This window comes from Erythrolamprus reginae, chromosome 2 (assembly GCF_031021105.1).
Source record: "Erythrolamprus reginae isolate rEryReg1 chromosome 2, rEryReg1.hap1, whole genome shotgun sequence".
NCBI lineage: Eukaryota > Metazoa > Chordata > Lepidosauria > Squamata > Dipsadidae > Erythrolamprus > Erythrolamprus reginae.
In genome coordinates this window covers 47,611,377-47,635,074 of record NC_091951.1, presented here as the reverse complement: position 1 = coordinate 47,635,074, position 23,698 = coordinate 47,611,377, and the positions used below count along the sequence as shown (strand labels likewise).

The following is a 23,698-nucleotide window of genomic DNA, read 5'->3' as shown; positions in this document are numbered from 1 at the left end:
GCAACCTGTTCCACTGATTAATTGTTCTAACTGTCAGGAAAGGTCTGCTTTAAGTTGCTTCTCTACTTGATTAGTTTATACCCATTGCTTCTTGCTCTGCCCTCAGGTGCTTTGGGGAATAGCTTGACTCCCTCTTTTTTGTAGCAACCCCTGAAATATTGGAACACTGGTATCCTGTATCCCCTTAGTCCTTCCTTTCATTAAACTAGACATACCCAGTTCCCAAATTTTGATGAGGGTCAATCCCATAGTCTGCAACACACACACAACTACACATAGAAACTAACTGCTCAGTGCCACTGTAATCCTCCACTAGCTGAGAAATATACTTCCTTCCAGGAGTAGGATTATTATTAAATGGTTAAGTGCATCACTTTCTAATTCTTTATTTGGTTTTCGGTTTCAGATATGTAAATTGGAAGTGATTTCTACAGCGTTTCATAGAGACAAAGTTCTGTTCAACAAAGAGGGCTGAATGGTTTGTTCTCAGGCTAGATGAATGCTCCAATTAATGGAGAAAGCATTTGGAGAGCCTCACGATTCCTTCAATCTATTTGCAATTGTGTAATAGGACAGAAAAAGAATGGCAAGCCATTTGGCATATGAGAGAATTGGAAAAAGCCCTTCTGGTTCTAAGTCTGAGAGCCATGGGGAGATCTGGGGGAGATCTGGGCAGAAGATCTTGGAGGAGGAAACCATCGTTTCACAAGTTCATGCCTGGAACTTTAGGAGCCTCCAATATCAGGAGAATGAGGGTCCCCGAGGACTTTGCAGCCAACTCCATTCCTTTTGTAGTCAATGGTTGAGACCAGAAAAACACACAAAAGCAGAGATGCTGGATCTGGTAGTTCTGGAGCAGTTCCTGGCGCTTCTGCCCCTGCAGATGAAGAGCTGGGTGCAGGAGTGTGGAGCAGAGAGCAGTTCCCAGGCAGTGGCCCTGGTGGAAGGCTTCCTCCTGAGCCAGGCAGAGGAGGAGGAGGAGGAGCAGGTAGAATTGCAGGTGAGATAATTCCATCACTGAAAGGTAGAAAGTGTTTAGTTATACTAAAAAATGTGTTTTAATTCTATTCTCCTTATTACCAGTTCTCTGGCATTCATAAGATTTCACTAATTCTTGAAGGACATTGTTCCATTATCCATTCCTAGAAGAAAGATTTGGGAAACTTGTCTTTCTTCTTTTCCAACCTAACTGATGGAGATTGGGTGCTTTCAAATGGTGTTGAAAGAACAGAACAAGAATCCATTTTATGGTTTTGTGGTCCTTTCATTCTTCTTCTTTTCTCTGGCTTATATTCCAAGCCCTTCACAATGAAGAACAGAGATCCTGAGGGAAGGAGGCATCTATCTGACACCTCTCAGGAACTTTTTTTCTTCAGGACTACTCAGCGTGACACAAATCAGGAAATATCCACAGGTAATACAAGACTCCCCCATTCCCCATAGAGATCTCACCTGGCTCATCCTCTCTGTGCTTTTGTTACTGTAGCACACCTCCTCCTATTTTGTTAATTTTGCATTTTAAAATTCTGTGTCCTTCACAGGGGAGAATAGAGGGAGGCTGACTCTTCCTTATGGTGAAGATGAAACACTGCTTGATCCTCCAACTCAAGTAAGGGAAGGAAAATTATGTATTAGATTAGCATTCGCCCTTTTCTTCAAAAGGTCAAGCTAGTGTACATTTATACTGGTACATTATCATTTTAAAATGATTTGTTACAATGTTCATTTTGTATTTTGCAAATATACTGTTTACATTAAAAAGACGTAAGAAAAATAAGTTCAGCAGGTGAAGAGATGAGGTAATTGTTTGAAAGTGGCCATAAAGAAAAAGTTTGGTACAAGAATTATTGTGAAAGTCCCTTGTGGCTACAAAGGGTAAGAACTGTTGTCCTTAGGAAATGTTCTGTTTCTTTGTTTCCCATTCAGCCAATGGCTGAGACTATTAGTAGCTTCCTTGCTTTACAAAGAGTTTTGTGTCTCTGGATATTGATGGTACTTTACCAAATTTGCCAGCACACACACACACAAAACACAGAGACACAGAAACTTCCTTCTGCAAACATAGGAAGATTAGAGACACTCATAGATGGTGTTTCCAAGGGCCACCTGCCACTTGATTCTCTCCAGGTGCTGAGGGTCTTTTGATGGTGGATGCATTAATGGATTGAGAAGAGTGTTTTGAGAGTGGATGGTAGAGGAACCCACCCATAAAGAAACAGATCTTTTACTGAATGGCACCAAAGGTCCTGTAGAATCAATCAAGATGATAAAAGCTACCTAAAATATTTTTTCAGTTAAATGATTTTTGTTCTGTCCATTTTCTCATCTCAAACCTGGAATCCTACTAAGCATGGACCTTAATGCATAATTTTGCTTTGGGGATTTCTAAAGACAAGGGCAGATATTGCAGTCCCTCCAAGGCCTATTCTGTACTATTTTTTTCCCAGGAGGATCTTGTGCCCTTTGAGGATGTGGCTGTTTATTTCTCTGAGGACGAGTGGTCTCAGCTGGATCCTGACCAAAAAGATCTGCATTGGGAAGTCATGCTGGAGAATTACAGAAACACGGCTTCTTTAGGTAAGATTTTCTATTCTCCAGGCAGGGTTCAGGCAGACATGATGTGGTTAGATGCCATTGGCTGTCTCTTACTTAAATATCTCCAAATAAAGGTCATCTCTTGAGAGGGAGAAGGAAAAGATATGCTGTTTTGCTGCTCCTAGTATGGAAGTACAGTGATCCCCCGGTTATTGCGTTCCCGACCATTGCGAACAGGCTAATTTGCGATTTTTGAACCCGGAAGTCAAAACACCATCTGCGCATGCGTGCCCTTTTTTTCTATGGGCACGCATGCGTAGATGGCGCCGGGCAGATCAGCTGCTGGGCGGCTTCCCTAGGTCTTCCCCCTCTTGGCGGGCATCAGCGAGGAGTTTCCCCACCGCCCACGCAAACTCCTCGCTGCTGCCGCTTCGCTCGGGCCGCTTCCCAGCTGAGTACTCAGCTGGGAAGCGGCCCGAGCGAACGGCTTGTCCACAGCCTGCCTGCCCGCGCGCCCGCGGCTCACCCGCCCTTCTCCCGCCCACGCCGTTCGCTCGGGCCACTTCCCAGCTGAGTACTCAGCTGGGAAGTGGCCCGAGCGAACGGCTTGTCCGCAGCCTGCCCACGCCGTTCGCTCCCCCTCTTGCTGGCGGGAGGGCGAGAAGCCCTCCCCAGCACCCGCTCGCCTGCCCTTCGCCGCTCGCCCGCCCTTCGCCCGGCCACCCGCCGTTCGCTCGCTGCTCACCCGGGTTCGGGGGGGTGCTGGCAAGCTGCCCATGCCGGCGGCGACGTTTTAAAACAGCCGCGCCGCTTTCCAATGAGTCCCGAAGACAAACGCGGAAGTTTGACGTTTGTCTTCGGGACTCATTGGAAAGCGGCGCGGCTGTTTTAAAACGTCGCCGCCGGCATGGGCGGCTTCCTAGCAGCCCCCCAAACCCGGGTTGGGGGTCCGGGGGGGTGTTGGCAAGCCGCCCATGCCGGCGGCGACGTTTTAAAACAGGAACCCCAATCTTCGGCTCCTCGCTAGCGCTGCGGGGGTAAAAACACCATCTGCGCATGCGCAGATGGTGTTTTTACTTCCGCAGCGCTACTTCGCGAAAACCCGCTCGTTGCGGGGGGTCCTGGAACGGAACCCTCGCAATGATCGGGGGATCACTGTAGATCTTTTTTAAAAAAAAATTTTTTTTAATTGATTTTATAGGTTAACAAAAAACAAACATATAACAGTGCACAGTGCATGTGCCCATCACCAAACAACACACACCCCCCGTCACCCCCCTCACCCCTATAGAAGGATTCAAAAAATTTTAAGTTATTTATCTATCTATTGATCCTTGGCTCTATCTTGAACAATTTTTACTAAAAGAGTGATTGTAATTTATTTTTCGTATTTACATCACAGATTCTACTTAACATATAATCTTTTACCTTGTTCCATCGCACCATCAGCTTCTCTAGTTTATTCTCATCAAAATTATTTAATCTTATTTCCATAATTTCAAAATGTATGTGATCCACCATGTACCAGTACCAATTCTGTAGTGTCCATTTTGTAGAGTCTTTCCATCCTAATACTATCACCGCTTGAGCACTTTCCAATGCTACAGTTTTAATTTCCTTAAATTCTCCTAATTCCCTATATTTAATTAAGATTGCTGTTTCTTTTGTAATAATCCATTTAATGTTTAACATTTTATTAATTTCATTCTGGACTACCTTCCAGAATTTCTGTATTTCTGCACATTCCCAGATCATATGCATAAAAATTCCTTTTTTCTTGCACCCATGCCAACATTTACCCTTCTCTTTCCCCTGGAAGTGTGCAATTTGTACAGGTGTATAGTACCACTTATGTAAAATTTTCCTTCTCATCTCTTTAACTCTCGTATTTTTAATCTTGTATATATTTTCTATTATTTCTTCCATTTCTCTTTCGTCTATTTGTAAGTCATCCTGCCAGCATCTTGTTAAACTTTTAACTACTTCTTCTTCCCTCTGCAATAGCATTCTATATATATTACTGGCTTGTGCTTTATTTTCATTTATCTTTACACTTATTATTTTTTCCAAGCTATTTTCTTCTCGTAAGAAGGCTTCTTTATTCTCACTTTTATTTAAATATGTGCATATTGCATTAATCTGCAACCATTTCTGTTTACCGATCCACCATTCCAATCTAGTTCTACTAACTCTTCCATCTTTCTCATATAACTGTTCAATTCTCATTACCCCTTTACTATTTAGCATTTTAATAATTCTAGTTAAATTAGCATCATCCCCTATATTCAATACATGTAACGTTGATAGCTTGGATACCTTTATTCCACTTGTCCTCTGCCATTTAAGCCATATTTCTAAACATGCTTTAAAAGGATCACTTAGGGCAGTGGTCCCCAATGTTTTTTCCACCAGGGACCAGTTTCAGCAAGACAATTTTTCTATGGCCCAGTGGGGGCGGAAAGGGGCGTGGTTGGGGGCGGGATTAAGCATGGGGGTGCTGGTCCTCCCCGCCCCTCTTTCCCGCCATCGTCCTGTGGCCGGCAGAACCTGCCTCCCAAGCCCTCTTGCCCAGCGGGAGCTAAGCGCTGGAGAGAGGGGGTCAGGTTGGCCCCCCTGCCTCCCCCCAGCCAAAAACGCAAAAGCGCCCCGCGGCAGAAGCCAAAAGAGGCTTGAGCCTCTCGGTCCTTCCCGCCCCTCTGTCCCATCCATCGTCCTGTGGCCAGCAGAACCTGCCTCCCGAGGCCTCTTGCCCGGCGGGAGGCGAAGCGCTGGAGGGATGGGGTGGCGGCATGAGGGCCGGCAGCTGCTGACTCCACGGACCGGTGCAACATGCCCCGCGGCCCGGTACTGGTCTGCGGCCCGGTGGTTGGGGACCCCTGACTTAGGGTACTGGTTTCAATTCTACTCCAATTTTTAAATAATAATTCTTTGTTATTTATATTATTAATTTCTCTTTCTAATTCTACCCATTTCTTTTCACCCCATAACTGTAGCTCGATTAACCTTTCAATTTGAAATGCATTTCTATATAATACTAGGCATGGGCTTCCCCGACCTCCTTCTTTTTCTTGTGCAAACTGCCAATGCTTCCTTATTCTGGATTTTTTCTCTCCTTCAATCCAAAAGCTTAGTCTATTATCCCATTCTCTTAATTTTGCCTCAGGAAAACTACCCGGTAAAACTTGAAACAAATACATCATCTTTGGTATTATCATCATCTTAAGGGCCCTAATCTTAGCCATTCTTCCTAAATTTTTACCCTTCCAATTTTTGATCTGCTTCTGGATTTTTTTCCATATTAAGTTATAATTGGCCGTTGTTATTTTTAATGGATTTTTAAATAACCAAATTCCCAAATATTTCATTTTTTTACAACCTAATTTCAATCCTGAGATTTTTTGAATCTCAATTTGCTCTTTAGGGCCAGTATTTAAACATATTATCTCTGATTTTTCTATATTAACCTTAAGACCAGATTGATCTTTAAATTCCTGAAGTAATATCATTATTTTTTTCATCATTTCAAATGGGGTTTCAGACATTACTATAGCATCATCTGCAAATAAGTTTAATTTCAATTCAAGTTCCCCTATTTGATAGCCTCTCCATTCCTTATCATTTCTAATTTTGTTTGCTAAGGTCTCAATTGCTAATGCGAATAGCATTGGGGATAATGGGCAACCCTGTTTAGTTCCATTTTGAATTTTAATCATTTCTGTTCTATTGCCATTTACTCTAATTTGGGCTACATTATCCTTATATATTGTTTCTATAACTTTACAAAATTTATTTCCCATATTTAAATCTTTACATAGTTGAAATAGGTATTCATGGTTAACTTTGTCGAAAGCCTTATAAACATCTAATTTTAAAATGCTTAATTTCCTTTTGGTACTGGTAGCATGGTGTAAAACATTGATCACGTTTCTTATTGGTTCAAAGATTTTCCTTCCTTTCACAAATCCATATTGATCTTCTCCAATTATTTTTGGTAATATATTCTCCACCCTATTTGCCAATATTTTCATAAATATCTTGTAGTCCTGATTTAACAGGCTTATGGGGCGATAGGAACTAGGATCCGTTAAATCACGATCTGGTTTTGGGACCGTTATAATTTCTGACATTTTCCACGTCTGTGGAGTTTCAAAAGTCTCCATTACATTATTAAACAATTTCTCCATATACGGTAGTAATTCATTCATATATACTTTATAATATTCAGCTGTAAAACCATCTGGACCTGGAGCTTTAGCAGGTTTCAATCCCTTAATAACCCTAGATATCTCCTCACTTGTAATTTTTGCATTTAACATTTGACTGTCCTCTTCCTTTAATTGCTTTTTAACCTCTGAAGTTTGTGAAACAACATACTCTTTTTTATATAATTCCCCATAAAAATCTCTCATTATTTTTTCCATTTCTACAGTATTACGTTTTATTAGACCATCCTTATCTTTTAAAGCAGAGATATAAGATTTCTCTTTTCTTTTTTTCAAATAGTGTACCATTTGCTTCATTGATTTATTGTTCCAACTTCTAATTCTATGTTTCATAATCATCTTCATTTTATTCCAATTTTCCTCATCAAGTAATTGTAATTGCTTTTTCTTAAATGATAATAATGAATTCCATTCTCTGTTTCTTGTAATTTTTAAGGTTTCTTGGATTAAATCTATCTCTTTTAATAAGTTATTTCTCTTAACATTCCAGGATTTCCTAAGGAAAGCTTCCGTACTAATACAATTAGGGTTTAGGGGTAGTGATTTCTGACAGTCTCAAAATGGGTGAGCAGTGTGGTCGGGCAGTAGGAAAGGCAAGTAGGATGCTTGGCTGCATAGCTAGAGGTATAACAAGCAGGAAGAGGGAGATTGTGATCCCCTTATATAGAGCGCTGGTGAGACCACATTTGGAGTACTGTGTTCAGTTCTGGAGACCTCACCTACAAAAAGATATTGACAAAATTGAACGGGTCCAAAGATGGGCTACAAGAATGGTGGAAGGTCTGAAGTATAAAACGTATCAGGAAAGACTTAATGAACTCAATCTGTATAGTCTGGAAGACAGAAGGAAAAGGGGGGACATGATCGAAACATTTAAATATGTTAAAGGGTTAAATAGGGTTCAGGAGGGAAGTGTTTTTAACAGGAAAGTGAACACAAGAACAAGGGGACACAATCTGAAGTTAGTTGGGGGAAAGATCAAAGGCAACATGAGAAAGTATTATTTTACTGAAAGAGTAGTAGATCCTTGGAACAAACTTCCAGCAGACGTGGTTGGTAAATCCACAGTAACCGAATTTAAACATGCCTGGGATAAACATATATCCATTGTAAGATAAAATACAGGAAATAGTAAAAGGGCAGACTAGATGGACCATGGGGTCTTTTTCTGCCGTCAGTCTTCTATGTTTCTATGTTTCTACCCCTCATCACTGCTTTATGTGTATCCCAAACTATTGTTTCTTTGATCTCGCCTGTTGCATTAATACTAAAGAATCCATTGAGTTCCTTTTGTAATTTAATTCTACTCTCCTCATTTGCTGAGACAATGGGGTTATACCTCCAAATTCTTTGTTTATTACAAACCTCTATTTCTAACACAGCTGACAAAGGAGCATGATCTGATAGCCAGATAGCCTTCACTTCTGCTTTCTTCAACTTTACCTTATTTGTTTTATTAATTAACATATAATCTATACAGCTGAATTTATTATGTCTTGCAGAGTAGAAAGTATCTCTATTAACTACGTTTTGATGAAGGTCCATCATATTAATTTTATTTAGATGTAACTTTTTCTTTTCCCCCTTCCCTGTTGTTAATTCCAAATTAAAGTCCCCTGCTAAAATCACTATACCTTCCGCAAAGTTATCTAATTTCCGTTTTACATTTATTATGAATTGTTTTGCATTTACGTTAGGGGCATAGATGACCGCTAAAGTTACTAAATTATTTCTTATTTTCCCCTTAATAAATAACATTCTGCCATCATTGTCCCTCTTAATATTGCTTAACTGAAAATCCACTCTTCTGTGAACCAAAATAGCTACGCCTTTTGCTTTGTTCGTTCCTTTCGACTCATAAACTTTTTCCCACTCTATATTTGTTACTAATCTGTCTGTTTTCTCCCTTCCCTTATGAGTCTCTGAAAGGAATAAAATATCTGCCTTACAGTCTTTAGCCAGCTTCATGATTCTACATCGCTTTTTCTGTCATTTACATAAACTAAATGCATTTCCTCTTTGAACAAAACAGAGCCTGCCGGAGAATTGTTTATTTTTGCAATGAATCCACACCCTGGTGCCTCTAACCTGACCTCCCCCCCCAGGGGAAGGCAACGAAAAAACCTTCCGTTACTGAGAGGCACTCCTAGATCTACGTTCCCTCTGAAAGCCCTCCCTTCTTCCCCATTTTACAGAACAATAAAAGATTCCCCCCTCCTTTCCTCCTCTTCCCTTGTTAACTAGCGTAAAGCCCCAACAAGAAGTACAGAAGTACAGAAAAAAGGTTAATTAGTTGAAAAACTTAATACCATGTTAGCACGTTAACTCAGTTCAGTTCATTATTTTTTTCTTTTGTCGGGTGATTCTTGGCTCATCACGCTTTTCCGATTGAAGTGAAGCCAACTCTCTTTGAAGCTCGGCAATTTTCTCCTCTTTGCTTTGTTCTGGCTCGCGAAACGGTTCTGCTGCGTCTGGCCGGTCGATCGATGCCTGACTCTGGATTGCTCCCTCTGGATTTAATCCCAATTGGAAAAGCAACTTTCTTCCTTCTTCTAATGACCTTGCCTGAAAAAACTTGGTATCTTTAAACACGATGATGGTGGCAGGGTATCTCCAGGAAAATTTGATTCCATTTTCATACAGCTGAGAAGAGACCTCTCTCATCTGATTTCTCATCTTGAGAGTCTCGGCAGATAAATCTTTTAAAACACGTATTGGGAAAGCTTTGTAACGTAAGTTTAAAATCTGTTTCAGTTCTTTAAAAATCTCTGCAGCTCTTCTTTCTGAAGCAAATCTAATAACAATGTCTTTTGAATCACCCTTACGAGGTCCAAAAGCCCAATGCACTCTTTCAAATTCTTGCAACTCACATGTAACTTTGTTCTCGATAAACCACTGTAGGATTTCTTGAATGAGTTGTTTGCCCCCCCCCCCAAAATCTTTGGGGAAGCCTCTCAAGCGTATGTTAGCTCGACGCTGTCTATCTTCAAGATTTATGATGCGAATTTCCTGGCGAGATTTCCCCGCTTCCAGCTTTCCAATCCTTTGGTCTTGAGTTTTGGTTTGTTGTTTCAGTTCCGCCATTCCAGTTCCCAGTGCCGATAAATCTTTTTTAATCTCTTGGAGCAATTTGCCCATATCAGCAAAACCTTTAAGCAGCGAGTCCATCTTCCCCTCCAGCTCCACAGCAGACGCCATCTTCCCTTTGTTCTCACTTCTTCACCCAACCGCGTTAAAAAGAGTTATTTGCTTCAACTTTTAACTCCTTCTGGTAAAGTTTTCCGACAGCTTGTTCAGTTCACTCTCCTCTCAATCCACTTTTAGTAAGCTAGAGAGGGTAGTTAAGGGTTAACTTTTATTTTTTCTTCTTCATATGGGAGAGCTTTCCCTTGGTGCGTCTAGCTCAGGCGACGCATGCGTAGATCATCCTAGTATGGAAGTAGATCAATGGCTTTCTGCTTAGAGGAATCCTGTGCCATTTGTCAACTGTTGAGTTTTTCTATTTCGATTTAAACCTGCCAGTGATAAAGTAATTCCTTGGTGTCAGGTAATGCTAAACTCTGATACCGATATTTCATATTATTTAGCCCAGGTGTTCCAAATATGAAGGATTGCAATTCAATTAATTATTTTGACTTAATAGACTTTGCTTCCATTTCACTTCTATCCCGAGTCTTGGAATTACGGCATTTTGTTTCAAAGTTAATTCTCAGAGGGCTCTTCCGGAATTGGCCCACCTCCAATAAATCTTAGGTTTTCTACAAATGTTTTATTGGATGTTTCTCCTTTTTTCTTAACCTTGCTAACATTTTTATTCCTCTTTTCCTTTAAAGGTTATAGTGGGCAAGGGTGTAAAGAGTCGATTGAAATATTCCAAAAGTACAGACTTGGGAACGGAACAGAGAAGCCTGAAAATCAAATGGAACAACAAAGGCAGAAGAAAAACCCAACAAATAATTGGAATAAGGAAATGTCATCTTCACTTGATGCTCAGGTGCAAAACTTTCTTGACCAACCAGGAAAAATAGAGAAAAAATATATTAGGAAAGGTGCGGGACTATTCAAAGATATATCAGATGTAAATGAATATTATTCAACACAACCAAAACCAGAAGACTGCATATGTAAAGACAATGAAAAAAATTACAGAGAAAGAGAAAGAGTGATATCTGAGAAAGGGTTGCACATAGGAGAGAAGCCATATAAATGCATGGAGTGTGGAAAGGGCTTCAGCCAACATAGTAATCTTATTTCACATCAAAGGATCCACACAGGGGAGAAACCATATAAATGCATGGAGTGTGGAAAGGCCTTCAGCCAACATAGTAATCTTATTTCACATCAAAGGATCCACACAGGGGAGAAGCCATATAAATGCATGGAGTGTGGAAAGGACTTTAGAACAAACAAAGACCTTACAACCCATGAAAGGATCCACACAGGGGAGAAGCCATATAAATGCATGGAGTGTGGAAAGGGCTTTAGCCAACATAGTAATCTTATTAAACATCAAAGGATCCACACAGGGGAGAAGCTATATAAATGCATGGAGTGTGGAAAGGGCTTCAGAACAAGCAGTACACTTACATCCCATCTAAGGATGCACACAGGGGAGAAGCCATTTAAATGCATGGAGTGTGGAAGGAGCTTCAGGCAAAATACTCCTCTTATTTCACATCAAAGGATCCACACAGGGGAGAAGCCATATAAATGTATGGAGTGTGGAAAGGACTTCAGAAAAAGCAGTGATCTTACACGCCATCAAAGGATCCACACAGGGGAGAAGCCATATAAATGCATGGAGTGTGGAAAGGAGTTCATTGAAAACAAGAAGCTTACACGCCATCAAATGATCCACACAGGGGAGAAGCCATTTAAATGCATGGAGTGTGGAAAAGACTTCAGAAGAAGCAGTGATCTTACATGCCATCAAAGGATCCACACAGGGGAGAAGCCATTTAAATGCATGGAGTGTGGAAAGGACTTCAGAATAAGCAGTAATCTTAAATCCCACCAAAGGATCCACACGGGGGGAAGCCATATAAATGCATGGAGTGTGGAAAGGACTTCAGAAGAGGCAGTAATCTTAAATCCCACCAATGGATCCACACGGGGGGAAGCCATATAAATGCATGGAGTGTGGAAAGTACTTCAGAAGAAGCAATGGTCTTACATGCCATCAAAGGATCCACACAGGGGAGAAGCCATTTAAATGCATGGAGTGTGGAAAGGACTTCAGAAGAAGCAATGGTCTTAAATCCCACCAAAGGATCCACACAGGGGAGAAGCCATATAAATATAGGGAGTGTTGAAAGGGCTTTAGCCAACAGACTAGTCGTAATTCCCATCAAAGGTCCCACACAGGGGAGAAGCCAAATACACGGAGTATGGAAAGGGTTTTAGTTCCAATAGTTACCGTATATACTTGAGTATAAGCCGACCCAAGTATAAGCCGAGGCACCAATTTTTGCCACAAAAACTGGGAAAACGTATTGACCCGAGTATAAACCGAAGTTAGAAAATGCAGTGGCTACTGGTAACTTATAAAAATGGAAAACAATAAAATTACATTAATTGAGACATGTTTTAGAATATTTATTTTAAAGAAAACCAGTAAACTAGCTCTGTAAATTTAAAAGAGGGTAAACAAATTAACAATATTAACAATAAATTAAAAAGTAAAAAAAGTAGCTCGATCGGCAACAAAGCTAAAACCTAAGAGTTAAAATCCTTCAAAACTGGATTCCTTCTCATCATTAATTGGATTTACATTATTGTTCTGTTTTTATATATGCTGTGAGCCACCCTGAGTCCTTGGAGAGGGATGGCATACAAATCCAATTAAATAAATAAACAAACAAACAAACAAATAAATAAATAAGTGTATCCAAAGAAGAGCTTCAGCATTAGCTGCTGTGAGGTTATCAGCATAGAAAACCAAATAGATAGATAGATAGATAGACAGACAGACAGACAGACAGACAGACAGACAGACAGACAGACAGACAGACAGAGATAGGTAGATAGATAGATAGACAGACAGACAGATAGAAAAATAGATAGATAGATAGATAGATAGATAGATAGATAGATAGATAGATAGAAATAGATACAGATAGATAGATAGACAGACAGGGAGACAGACAGATAGGGAGACAGACAGACTAGCGAGACAAGCAAAACTTGCAAAACACAGACAGAATCAAACTCATTTTTAAAATATGTAAAATGCTTCCCCTCATACTTGTTAATTGAAACTTGCTCTCAAACCCACTTTATAAAAGGCAACTTTTAAGGATCCACAAACACACTTTAGGAATTCCTGTCTAGCTCTGCCTCATAACACATTATTAGATCCTATCCAAGCAAGGACAGCAACTACCACAAAATACCATTTTTTAAACAGTTTAAATCCTTTCAAAGGAGGGGGAGGAGAATCTGACAGCAGGGGGCCTTTTTAATCCAACTAAGGGCAATGCAGAGAGAGCAAGGAATAGTTACTGTAAACCTATTGACAAATACACACAGGGAGTAAAAAAAAAAGCCTCTGGGTTTCAGCAAGAGGTAGCTGGCTTTTTTCATGGTGGGGGGGAGAGGGGGCATGCACACACACACACACACACACACACACACGACCTCACCGGCTTCCCATTGCTTTTCCCCCCTCTCGGTTGGAGCAAATGGCTGCCTCCTTTGCTTGAGCCAGGGAGAGGAAGCACCAGCCCCCACCCCTCCCACAGCTCCTACGGCGTGCGAGAGGGGACAAAAGCTGGTGCCTCCTCGCTCTGGCTCAAGCAATGGCGCCCTCTTGTGGTGACTTTGTCAATGACCCGAGTATAAGCCGAGGTTGTGTTTTTCAGCCCATTTTTTGGGCTGAAAAACTCGGATTATACTCGAGTATATACGGTATCTTACTTCTCCTAGAAGGATCCACACAGGGTAGTGTTGTGGTTGGCTCATGGCCAGCTCCTCTGATAACAGATTTTGACCCCGATGAGCTGTGTCCGTCGGAGCATCGGAGACCTGTGTGGCTCTCGGAGGGTTCAGATGGTGAGGGGAAGGAGAGATGGAAGCTAAAAGTGCTGGAGAGGTAGAGGTGGAGGCCCCTGCAGTGCCTGTGGAACCTCCAGTTAGAGCCTCATCTGGGTCGGATGAGGAGGGGGTGGTTAATGGCCCCATTCTCCATGTCTGAGTGCACAGGATTATGGGACAACATGAGCAGCTGCGCAGATGCAGAAGATCTAAATCACAGCTGGGAGTAATTGGGGAATCCTGGAGCAGGCGTAAAAGGGGAGTCTTTGTGGGAGAACCTTTTGCAGCAGTTTTCTTTCCCCCCCCCCCCAATTTTTTTATTAATTTTCATAAAATAAACAGACACACATACAAACACTAAACATAAAGTGGGGGTGTATTTCCCCCGCTTCTTTTGAAAGTATACATTCAGATACAAAAAGAGAATACATAATTGAATATATGTTAAATGTTAAAAGGTTTAGTAAATTTGAGTTAAGGTTTTACAAATCTTGAATACAATGTAAATATTAGGTAAAGTTAGTATAACATAGTCATCAAAAAATACCTTTAATGTAATCTTAATTACTATAGTAAAATGCCATATTCATCAAACAAAACATTCAAACTAATTTCAACTATTATACATCAAAATTCTTAATATGTTACTTATACTTATACTTATACATAAACTACTATGTCATAATCATTAAAAAAAATGTATTTAAACTAGTATTAATATTGTTATCACCTAGGTAAAAACAAATACAAAAAATTAACTAGAAATAAATGTGTATATCTTATTTTTTCTTATCTATCCATTTATAAACATTGTTCCATGTTTCATAATGTATGCCTTTTAAAATATGAATGATTTTTTTCCTTATCGTACCATACAAATGCGTGCCATCCAAGCATAAGATCATGTCCTTCTAAGTTAAGTATTCTTTTGTTCTCTAGAGTTATCCACTCTCTAAGCCATGTTAATGCGGCAGCCTGATAGTATAATTTCCAATATGGAAGGCCAAATCCTCCTCTTTCTTTGATATCTTCTAAGCAGTTCATTTTTATCCTTGCTTTTTTCCCTTGACATATAAATTTTTTAACTAGGTTTGTTAAAGTTTTGAAAAAAATTCCCCCTGGATTTATTGGAATTACCTGGAAGAGAAATAAAACCTTGGGTAAAATATTCATCTTAATTGTTGCGATTCTTCCTAAGAATGATATTTTCAGATTATTCCACATTGCTAAATCTTTTTTAATTTCTGTTAATAATTTTATATAATTATCATTTTTTAATGTTATTGTTTTCGCTGTTAAATTTATTCCTAAGTATTTTACTTTTTTTACAGTCTTTATTCCAGAGATGCTTTCTAGTTTAGTTTCTTGTGTTTTGTTCATATTTTTAGTCAAAAAATGTGTTTTGCTTTTGTTTATCTTTAAACCTGCTACCTTTCCATATTGTTCAATAGCTTGCAATAAAGTAGGAACTGTTATTATTGGTTCTTCAATTATGAACGTTAAATCATCTGCAAAGGCTTGGACTTTATAAGTTTCATCTCCTACAGTTAAACCTTTTATTTTAGGATCCGCTCTTATTTTAATTAATAGAGTTTCAAGAATCATGATAAATAACAATGGTGATATAGGGCAACCTTGACGAACTCCCTTATTTATATCAAGTGTTGGTAATTGATTGTTGTTCAATATTATGTTAGTTGTTTGTTTTGAATATATAGTATCTATTAAGTTAACAAATTTTGGGCCAAATCTCATTTTATTTAGTTGCATTTTTATGAATATCCAATTAACATTATCAAAGGCCTTTTGAGCGTCTAGAAACATTAAAGATGCTGTCTTGCCTGGATATTGTTCATAATACTCTAATGTATTTATTACTGTTCTAAGATTATTTTTAATTTGTCTCCCTGGTAGAAACCCATTTTGGTCTTGGTGTATTATTCCATTTATAACTCTTTTGAGTCTGTCTGCATAAATGGCGATAAATATCTTATAATCTACATTTAGTAATGATATGGGCCTATAGTTTTTAATTTTTTCTGGGTCTGTGCCCTGTTTATGTATTAAAGTTGTCAGTGATTCTGACCAAGATTTAGGAATTTTACCCTCAAGTCTACATAGATTAAAGGTTTCTAACATATGGCTTCTTATTGTTTCATTTTCTATCTTATACCATTCTGCCGGTATGGCGTCTGGGCCTGTGGCCTTGTTGCTTTTCTGTTTTTTAATTGTTGTTAGGAGTTCTTCCATTGTTATTGGTCCATCCATGGTGGTCTTCTGTTATTTGTGGTAATTTTGAAGCTTGTAAATAGTTAAAGACTTCATCTTCACTAACATTATCTTTGGCATATAGATCTTTATAAAAATTATACACAATGTCTGCCTTTCCTTCTGTATCATATTTTATTGTACCATCTTTGTCTTCTAGTTTTTTAATTAATTTTGATTGATGCTGTTTTCTAAGTTTATATGCTAACCATCTGCCTGGTTTATTTGCATGTTCAAAGTAGTGTTGCTTTGCTCTTTTAATTTTTTCAGTTATTTGGTTTTGTTCTATAATTCTAATTTTATGCTTAATTACATTTATTTCTGTTTTTAAGTCTCTGTTCTTAATATGTTGCTGTGATAAAAATTCTAATTGTTTCAATTCATTTACTAATTGTGCATACTTTAATTTATTTTCCTTGTTATATTTTGCAGTATAAGATATTGTTAATCCTCTTATATAAGCTTTAGCTGTATCCCATAAGTTCTGTGGGGTAGTTTCTGAATTTTTGTTGATTTCAAAAAATATTTTTAATTTCTTTTCGATCCAATCCTTATATTTCTTATCATTCAATATATTTCTATTCATCCGCCAATTATTCTGTTTGTTATTCATTCTCATAGAAACCACTATTGGATTGTGATCGGCCCACGTATTAGCATCTATCTCTACATCCCTTATTTGTTCTGCAACCGTTTTTGGTGCCCATACCATGTCTATTCTTGTCCATATTTTGTGGGGGTTAGAGTAAAAAGTATATTGTCTCTTATGGGGGTATCTTTCCCTCCAAATATCATTTAACAATAATTCCCCTTTCATTTTTTGAAAAGTACTGGGTAGCAAATTCCTTCTTGTCTTTTTGTTTCTTTTCCTTTTATTGTTACCTCCCCCCCTGAGTGGTCTAATTGTCTATTCGCGATAGCATTAAAATCACCTATTATTAATACATTTTCAATAGCTAGGTCTATTATTGTTTGATGCAAATTTTTATAAAATGTCATTTGATCTTCATTAGGAGCATAAATAGAGACAACAGCTAAAGGTCTAGGTTCAATATCAACTTGTACAATCAATATTCTACCCTCATTATCCTTAAATATTTGTTTGGAATTTATAGAGTTCTCAACATACATCACTACACCTCTTTTTTTTTTATCTGCGAATGCAGCATACATTTTTCCAATTTTTGGATTCAACAGTAATTTTTGGTTATTTTTTTTAATATGCACTTCTTGTAATATTGTAATTTGAGCATTTTGATTTCTAATTTTAGAGAAAATTTGTTTCCTTTTCCTTGGTTCATTAAGTCCATTGACGTTTACAGAAAATATTTTTAAATCTTTACTTGTTGTCATTTAGTAGGTTTTTTGGTTTCTCGCTGAGGTTGAACTCTTCTGGCACCTTGGTCCTGCTCTATTACCTGAGCAGTAGCCCCCAGATCTTCTTCTTGCTGAGTTGTTAGTTTTTCCCCTGATTGTTGTTGAACTAGTTGTTGTTCAACCACTTGTTGCTGATTTGCATGGTCCAGGCGGCTGATGCCACTGTTTTCAAAAAAGTACATAGCTTGTTCTACATTTTCCAATTTGTATCTTGTAGAGCGCCATGTCAGAGAAAGACCTTGTGGGATAAGCCAACGATAGGTTATATTTTCTTTGATCAGAATTCGGGTTAGAAAGTGGTAATCTCTTCTGCTTTCTCTGACACTTCTTGGAACTTGTTTTAGTATTTTTATTTCAGCTCCTTGATGTTGGAGTTTGGCATTTCTTGACCAGTGAAGTATGTCATCTCGCAAAGCTTTTCTTGTGAATTTAATGTGTATCTCTCTTGGGAGGTTATGACGACGGATGTAGCTATTCGAGATTCTGTATACTTCATCAATTTCTTTCAGTAGCGCTGTGGGATCCTCTTGGAGTATTCCTCCAATAGTTTCAGCCATAGTCATTTTTAAATCTTCATCTTTTTCCTCTTTTATATTCTGAAATCGAAGTCCATACGAAGCTCGTTGCATCTCCAACTGAGTGATTGATTCGTCATATCTTCTGTATCTTGCATCAGCTCTCCATTCAAGGTAGTCCATTCTTTTTTCATTTTTGTCAGATTTCTCTTCGACTTTTTTGACTCGGTCATCACTTTCTTGTAATGTTTGTTGAATCTCCTTTATCTGGTCTTTCATCTCACCCACATCAACTTTCAGTTGGGCCATCTCCATTTTAAATTCCGCCAGGTCTGCTTTTATAGCTTCTCTTTGTTGTGTTGCATCCTCTTTTATGGCCTCTCTTTGTTGGGTGGCTTCCTCTTGAGATTTAAACATAAAGTCCTTCAAAGTGTTCAAAGTTTCTTGTAATGTTGCAAAATTGGACTGCATTGTTTTTTCTTTGTCTTTGTCCTTTGTAGACATGGTTAACACCTGGTGCGACGGGGAGGGGTGCGGTGACCCTTGTGGAGAGGGAATTGTTGCTGTAGTTTGTTTTTTGACCGTTTTAACAAAGGTTGAAGTATTTGACATTGTCTAATTTGAATCCACTCTTTAAAATTTAAATTGGTTTAAGTTAATTTCCAATTATATGTAGTAAAAGGAAAAGAATTCCTATAAATTCCAAATCTGTCAGACTATTTTTTGACAATTTCCCTTAAAATATGATTCAATTACCAACAATTACCAACAGAATTATTGTGATTTTTAAAACTCTAAATATGCAATGTCAAAGAGCAGGTGTAAAACTTTTTTTTTTTTTTAAAAAGGTAAAGAGTAAGAGTTAGAAATGAATAATCTAGTAGGAGGACAAAGTAAATAAAAGAAAGGAAAAATATTAGCTATTCATAAAAAATAAAAGAAAGCATGAAAAAGAAAATTTATGAAAAAGAAAAAGGAGAGGGAGAGAAGAAAGAGGAGAAAATTAATAAAATTAATAAAAGGAGTGAAAGAAATTGTTTTAGGGGAAATAAAAAACAAAAAGGAGGTAATATTTTAATTCAGCTAGTTAAAATAGAGCAGGAAACCAAGGTTTGTTAACAATGCATATGTTTCAAATCAGTTTTAAAAGAAACCTGATTTGCAGCAGTTTTCATTTGTGGTTTAAAAGACAATGAAACGGATCTGGGTTCCCCTCTCTAAACCAACATGTTGCATCCATGGAAAACAGCCCAGTTTTTGGACACCTTTGTTCTGAAAGACTGTAGCTATTGAACAATAGAGTGAATTCCTTTGCTGCAGCTCAGTTTGGAGGCATTCTTTACAAACCTTGTGCTGTTTGGGACATTCGTTATTGGCTTGGCAGATAATCCTGAACTTTTGGTCATAAACTGCTCCGAGTCTTTGGAGAGGGGCGGCATACATAATTAATTAATTAATAATAAAAAGACATTCTTCAGCTAATTTATAAAGCAATATATTTTGTGTTTTGGAAACCTCCAGTCTCTGTGTGTGTTTTTGTCTTTATCTGCTGCTCAGCCAGTGTCAGGCAGAACAGGGAGTAGCCATATGACAGCAGAGAGTATGGCAAGACTTTTACTTACAGGAATCAACTGGCTGGTAATAAAAGGATCTACACAGAGAGAAACCCACACAAATCCTTGGCGTGCAGAAAGGATTTCAGACAAACTAGTAGTCTTTATTCCCATAGGATGAAGTCATGTAAGTACATGGACTATGGAGAGAGAGCGACAGGAGCAGGAATGATGTAATTCCCCGTACAGAGATACATTTGGTCAAGAATCTATGTTAATTCTAGATTTAATTTGTTAAATTCTGGGATTTTCTTTTCAAGAGTTTCCTGCCACACAATTGTTTCTTCCCACTTCATTACACACAAAGTGTTTAAAATGTCCTTCTTCTGACATTTTTTAATAAGCAGTGCAAGCCTTCCAAATAACATCTGAGACATAAATCAGAGTCCAGACCTTAGCCTTCTTCCAAGTTCCAATTCATTGTCAGAGTCATCTTGGTTACGTACTGTAGTTAAACCAGTACTAACTTTTCCTACAGTTCCCCACCCGGGTTAAGGTCCATATAATCAGGATTAGGCTACTACCCGGACGGGGGGGAACGCAGTGGGGTAGCCAAAATGGAACTCCACCCCAGAGCACCCAATTTGCACCAAAAGATGTTGAAAGAAAATGCAGGGCGTCCTCTTTGGTTACCCTCTGTGTTCTTCCCAAAAGAGTTTAAAAACCCCAAAGCCAGCGATTCTACTACAAACAAAATTGTCTAGGAAAAGTATAAGGAGATAAAACCTGGTATTAATTCTATGTGAACTGGATTTCTGCCTCTCCCTCCTTTCTGAATGCCTATAGTATTCCCTAGAAAAGAGGTCTGGTCGTCTGCAGGAAGGAGGGTTAAGACTCTTATGTGGAATGGGGCATTTTGGGATGTTCACTTAGGTTGTGGAAATAGCAAGGAACAGTTTAGATTGTTGCCTTTGAGTAACTGATTATTTTGTGAGTCTCCATTTTAATCATGAAGGCACCTTTATGACAACAACAACAACAATAATAATAATAATAATAATTTATTGGATTTGTATGCCGCCCCTCTCCGTAGACTCGGGGCGGCTAACAACAATGATAAAACAACATGTAACAATCCAATAATTAAAAAACAACTAAAAACCCTTATTATAAAAACAAACATACACAGAAACATACCATGCATAACTTGTAATGGCCTAGGGGGATGGAATATCTCAACTCCCCCATGCCTGGCGGTATAAGTGAGTCTTGTGTAGTTTACGACAATGCTCAAAGTGTGCTTTCAAAATTCTAAGTGAGATGTTTCTGTTATTTCACTGTTCTATAGCTGCTCACTTCTAGCATGTGGGTAAATTTGATGACCTGCTTGTTTTGAATCCAGACATGAGGATTGTTTTGAGGTTCTTGAAAAATCCCGTGTCAGGTCACATGATTGTCAAGCCACTCCCAAGTGGCCACATGGCTAGCAAGCCACACCCACAAAATAAGCCACACCCACAGTGGTAGTAAAAATTTTGGTAGCCCTTCAATGGGTTCATCCCTCATCCTCACACCCACAAGTTCATCATGTGGACCAGTCTGGTTGCCTGCAAATCCACAGACCTCCTGCATTCTTCGGTTGGGGCTAAGAAAGGATGACATTGAATCTTCTAGAGGGAATTTGTTATGGCTAGTATATTTCCCCCTCATACAACCGCCCCTCCGAATTCCCACTGTATTACTCTAACTGTGGCAGGCCAAAGTCTCTACTCAAATTATAGATTGATAGTGTTGGCAGACCACCAGAAATTATAGAATAATTGTTAGATCATTACAAAAATGTTTATTAGATGATATTTTGATTATATCCTGCCTTATGCCTTAAACCCCCCCTTCTGCTTTGGTGAAAACATACAAAGCTTTCTTAATTCTATTGGGATGGTTCTTTCGTATTTTGGCCAGTATCCCTTTCCTTGCAGCACTTCAATACAATGAAACAAAACTTGCAACTCGTGTCTGGTGTTCTCCATTGGCCTCGGCACCAGGCTCAAACCCCAATTGGGGGCAACACCATTGTCCTCTTTTTTGGGATGCAGTGTCAAGATTAGTTTGAGCGTCTTGAGTGAAAGGACAGAATTCCATTTCTTGTCTGCTCCTTGGCCCCCCTCTATGCAGGGGTACAACTTTCTCCAGACCCTCTTAAATATGGAGGATTGTGGATAGGTCTAACATAGTTAAAAGCACTTGGATTGAGAAGGCTTCCTGATCAGGGTGGACACGACAAACACCTGGTCCCCATCAATAATGTACCTTTCTTCCTTCTTTGCATTAGTACCTGCAATCTACGTACAACCCATTTGGAGGTCCCTCTGCAAAGAGAAAGCAACATCGCTACTTCACTAACTAACTTCACTACTAATGTGGGTAGCCTCCTTGCACATACCCTCTTGCACATATCTTTCTTGGTGACCTCAATCTACCTCTTATTAATTAATTGACTGATTGTTTGATTGATTTTGTCCATTACAGAATGGGGGTTTTAGTGGGTATACACATAGTACAATACATAATGAAGGTTATAGAGGATATACTCATAGTAAAATATATCTAAGAATAGAAGAGAAGATATAGGAATAAAATATATCAATGACAGACTAGAAGAAGAGATATAGGAATAGAAGAAAGGTATAGGAGATATAGGAGAGCAATAGGACAGGGGATGGAAGGCACTCTAGGGCATTTATGCACGCCCCTAATTGCACCCTAAACAAATGTACCTATCCATACAACCCTATACAATACCTTTACTCATTTGGGGCTAGATCAATTAGTATCTAACACTAGACTCAACAGCTGCCTCGATGTCATCTTCTGTAATAGTTTAAAATTACTGACTACAAACAATAGAAGCCTTTTCCAACAGTGACTACAGCATGATTGATTTTTGTCTCAGTATACCACCTTACAAAAGTCACCATAATGATGGTATCACCCCATTGCAAAGAGGTCTGTAAGGGGCGTGCATAAGGGCACCAGAGAGCCTAGAGTCCCTGTCCTGATGTTCCCTTTTTTTTATATTCATTACATGCATTCAAATCATGTGTACAGTATTCTCATTTTTCTTATCCAATAAATAAAATAAAATCCATGCACTTCAACATTAAACCACTGGAGGGCCACAGGTGTATTCCAGAGGAGGGTGAGAAGGGAGTGACATTCTTAATCTTGCCTATCTAGGACTCTGCACTCTCTTTGGTTAACCCTTTGAGTTTTGCAGGAGGTACAACTGGAGGAAAGTCTTGAAGGGAAGGGAAGAGACCCAGCTGTGGTCCTGGGTGACTGGTGGATGTTTTCCCATTCAGAGGGAGGCAGGAGGTTCTCACGCTGAAGAAGTAAGAGATATTGATGTATGTATGTATGCATGCATGTATGTATTAATTAATTAATTTATTTATTATTAAGTGCACTAGAGTGCCTTCCGTCCCCTGTCCTATTACTCTCCTATATCTCCTATACCTTTCTTCTATTCCTATATCTCTTCTGCTATTCTTTCATTGATATGTTCTATTACTATATCTTCTTTTCTATTCTTCGATAGATATATTTTACTATGAGTATCTCCTCTATAACCATCATCATGTATTTTACTATGTGTTTATATATATATATACCTACTAAAACCCTCATTGTGTATTGGACAAAATAAATAAATAAAATAAAATAAAAATATTTGGATTTATATGCCGCCCCTCCTCGAAGACTCGCGGTGGATTACAACATAATATATATGCCCTCATCAAGGTTCACTCTTCTGTGTCCCAAGAATGGGAGAGCCCAGATCCCAAAATAAATAAATAAAATAAAATAAAAATATTTGGATTTATATGCTGCCCCTCATCCAGGTTCATTCTTCTGTGTCCCGAGAGTGGGAGAGCCCAGATCCCATGTGCCCCTACCCCCCTTTCTATGCTCCTAACAAGCGGGGGGGGGGGGAAGCAGACTGCCAGAAAAGCTGTTTTGCCTGCAGTTGTGTTGTCCGCAGAAAGAAATCCAGATCCCCAGGAAGAAGGAGGGTATTATGGGGGAGGCAGTCACACCTCACTTCCTGGGAAAAGCTCGGTAGGGGCAGAGGGCGAATTTACATGGCAAATTACAAGCAGGGAAGAAGAAAAGTTTTACAAAGAAGGAGATGCAG

General features: G+C 38.9%; 1 protein-coding gene and 1 pseudogene across 1 annotated transcript in view; both read left to right on the top strand.

Annotated features, from left to right (window-relative positions):
- Positions 1 to 23,698, top strand: part of LOC139160333 (zinc finger protein 208-like) — a 123,425-nt pseudogene that overhangs the window by 18,406 nt on the left and 81,321 nt on the right.
- LOC139163233 (zinc finger protein 202-like) overlaps positions 1 to 23,698 on the top strand; it is a 102,607-nt gene that overhangs the window by 1,160 nt on the left and 77,749 nt on the right. Inside the window, exon 2 of the mRNA XM_070744187.1 lies at positions 407 to 478. The gene's annotated coding sequence lies outside the window, so the exon portion shown is untranslated. The remainder of the gene's footprint in view (positions 1 to 406; positions 479 to 23,698) is intronic.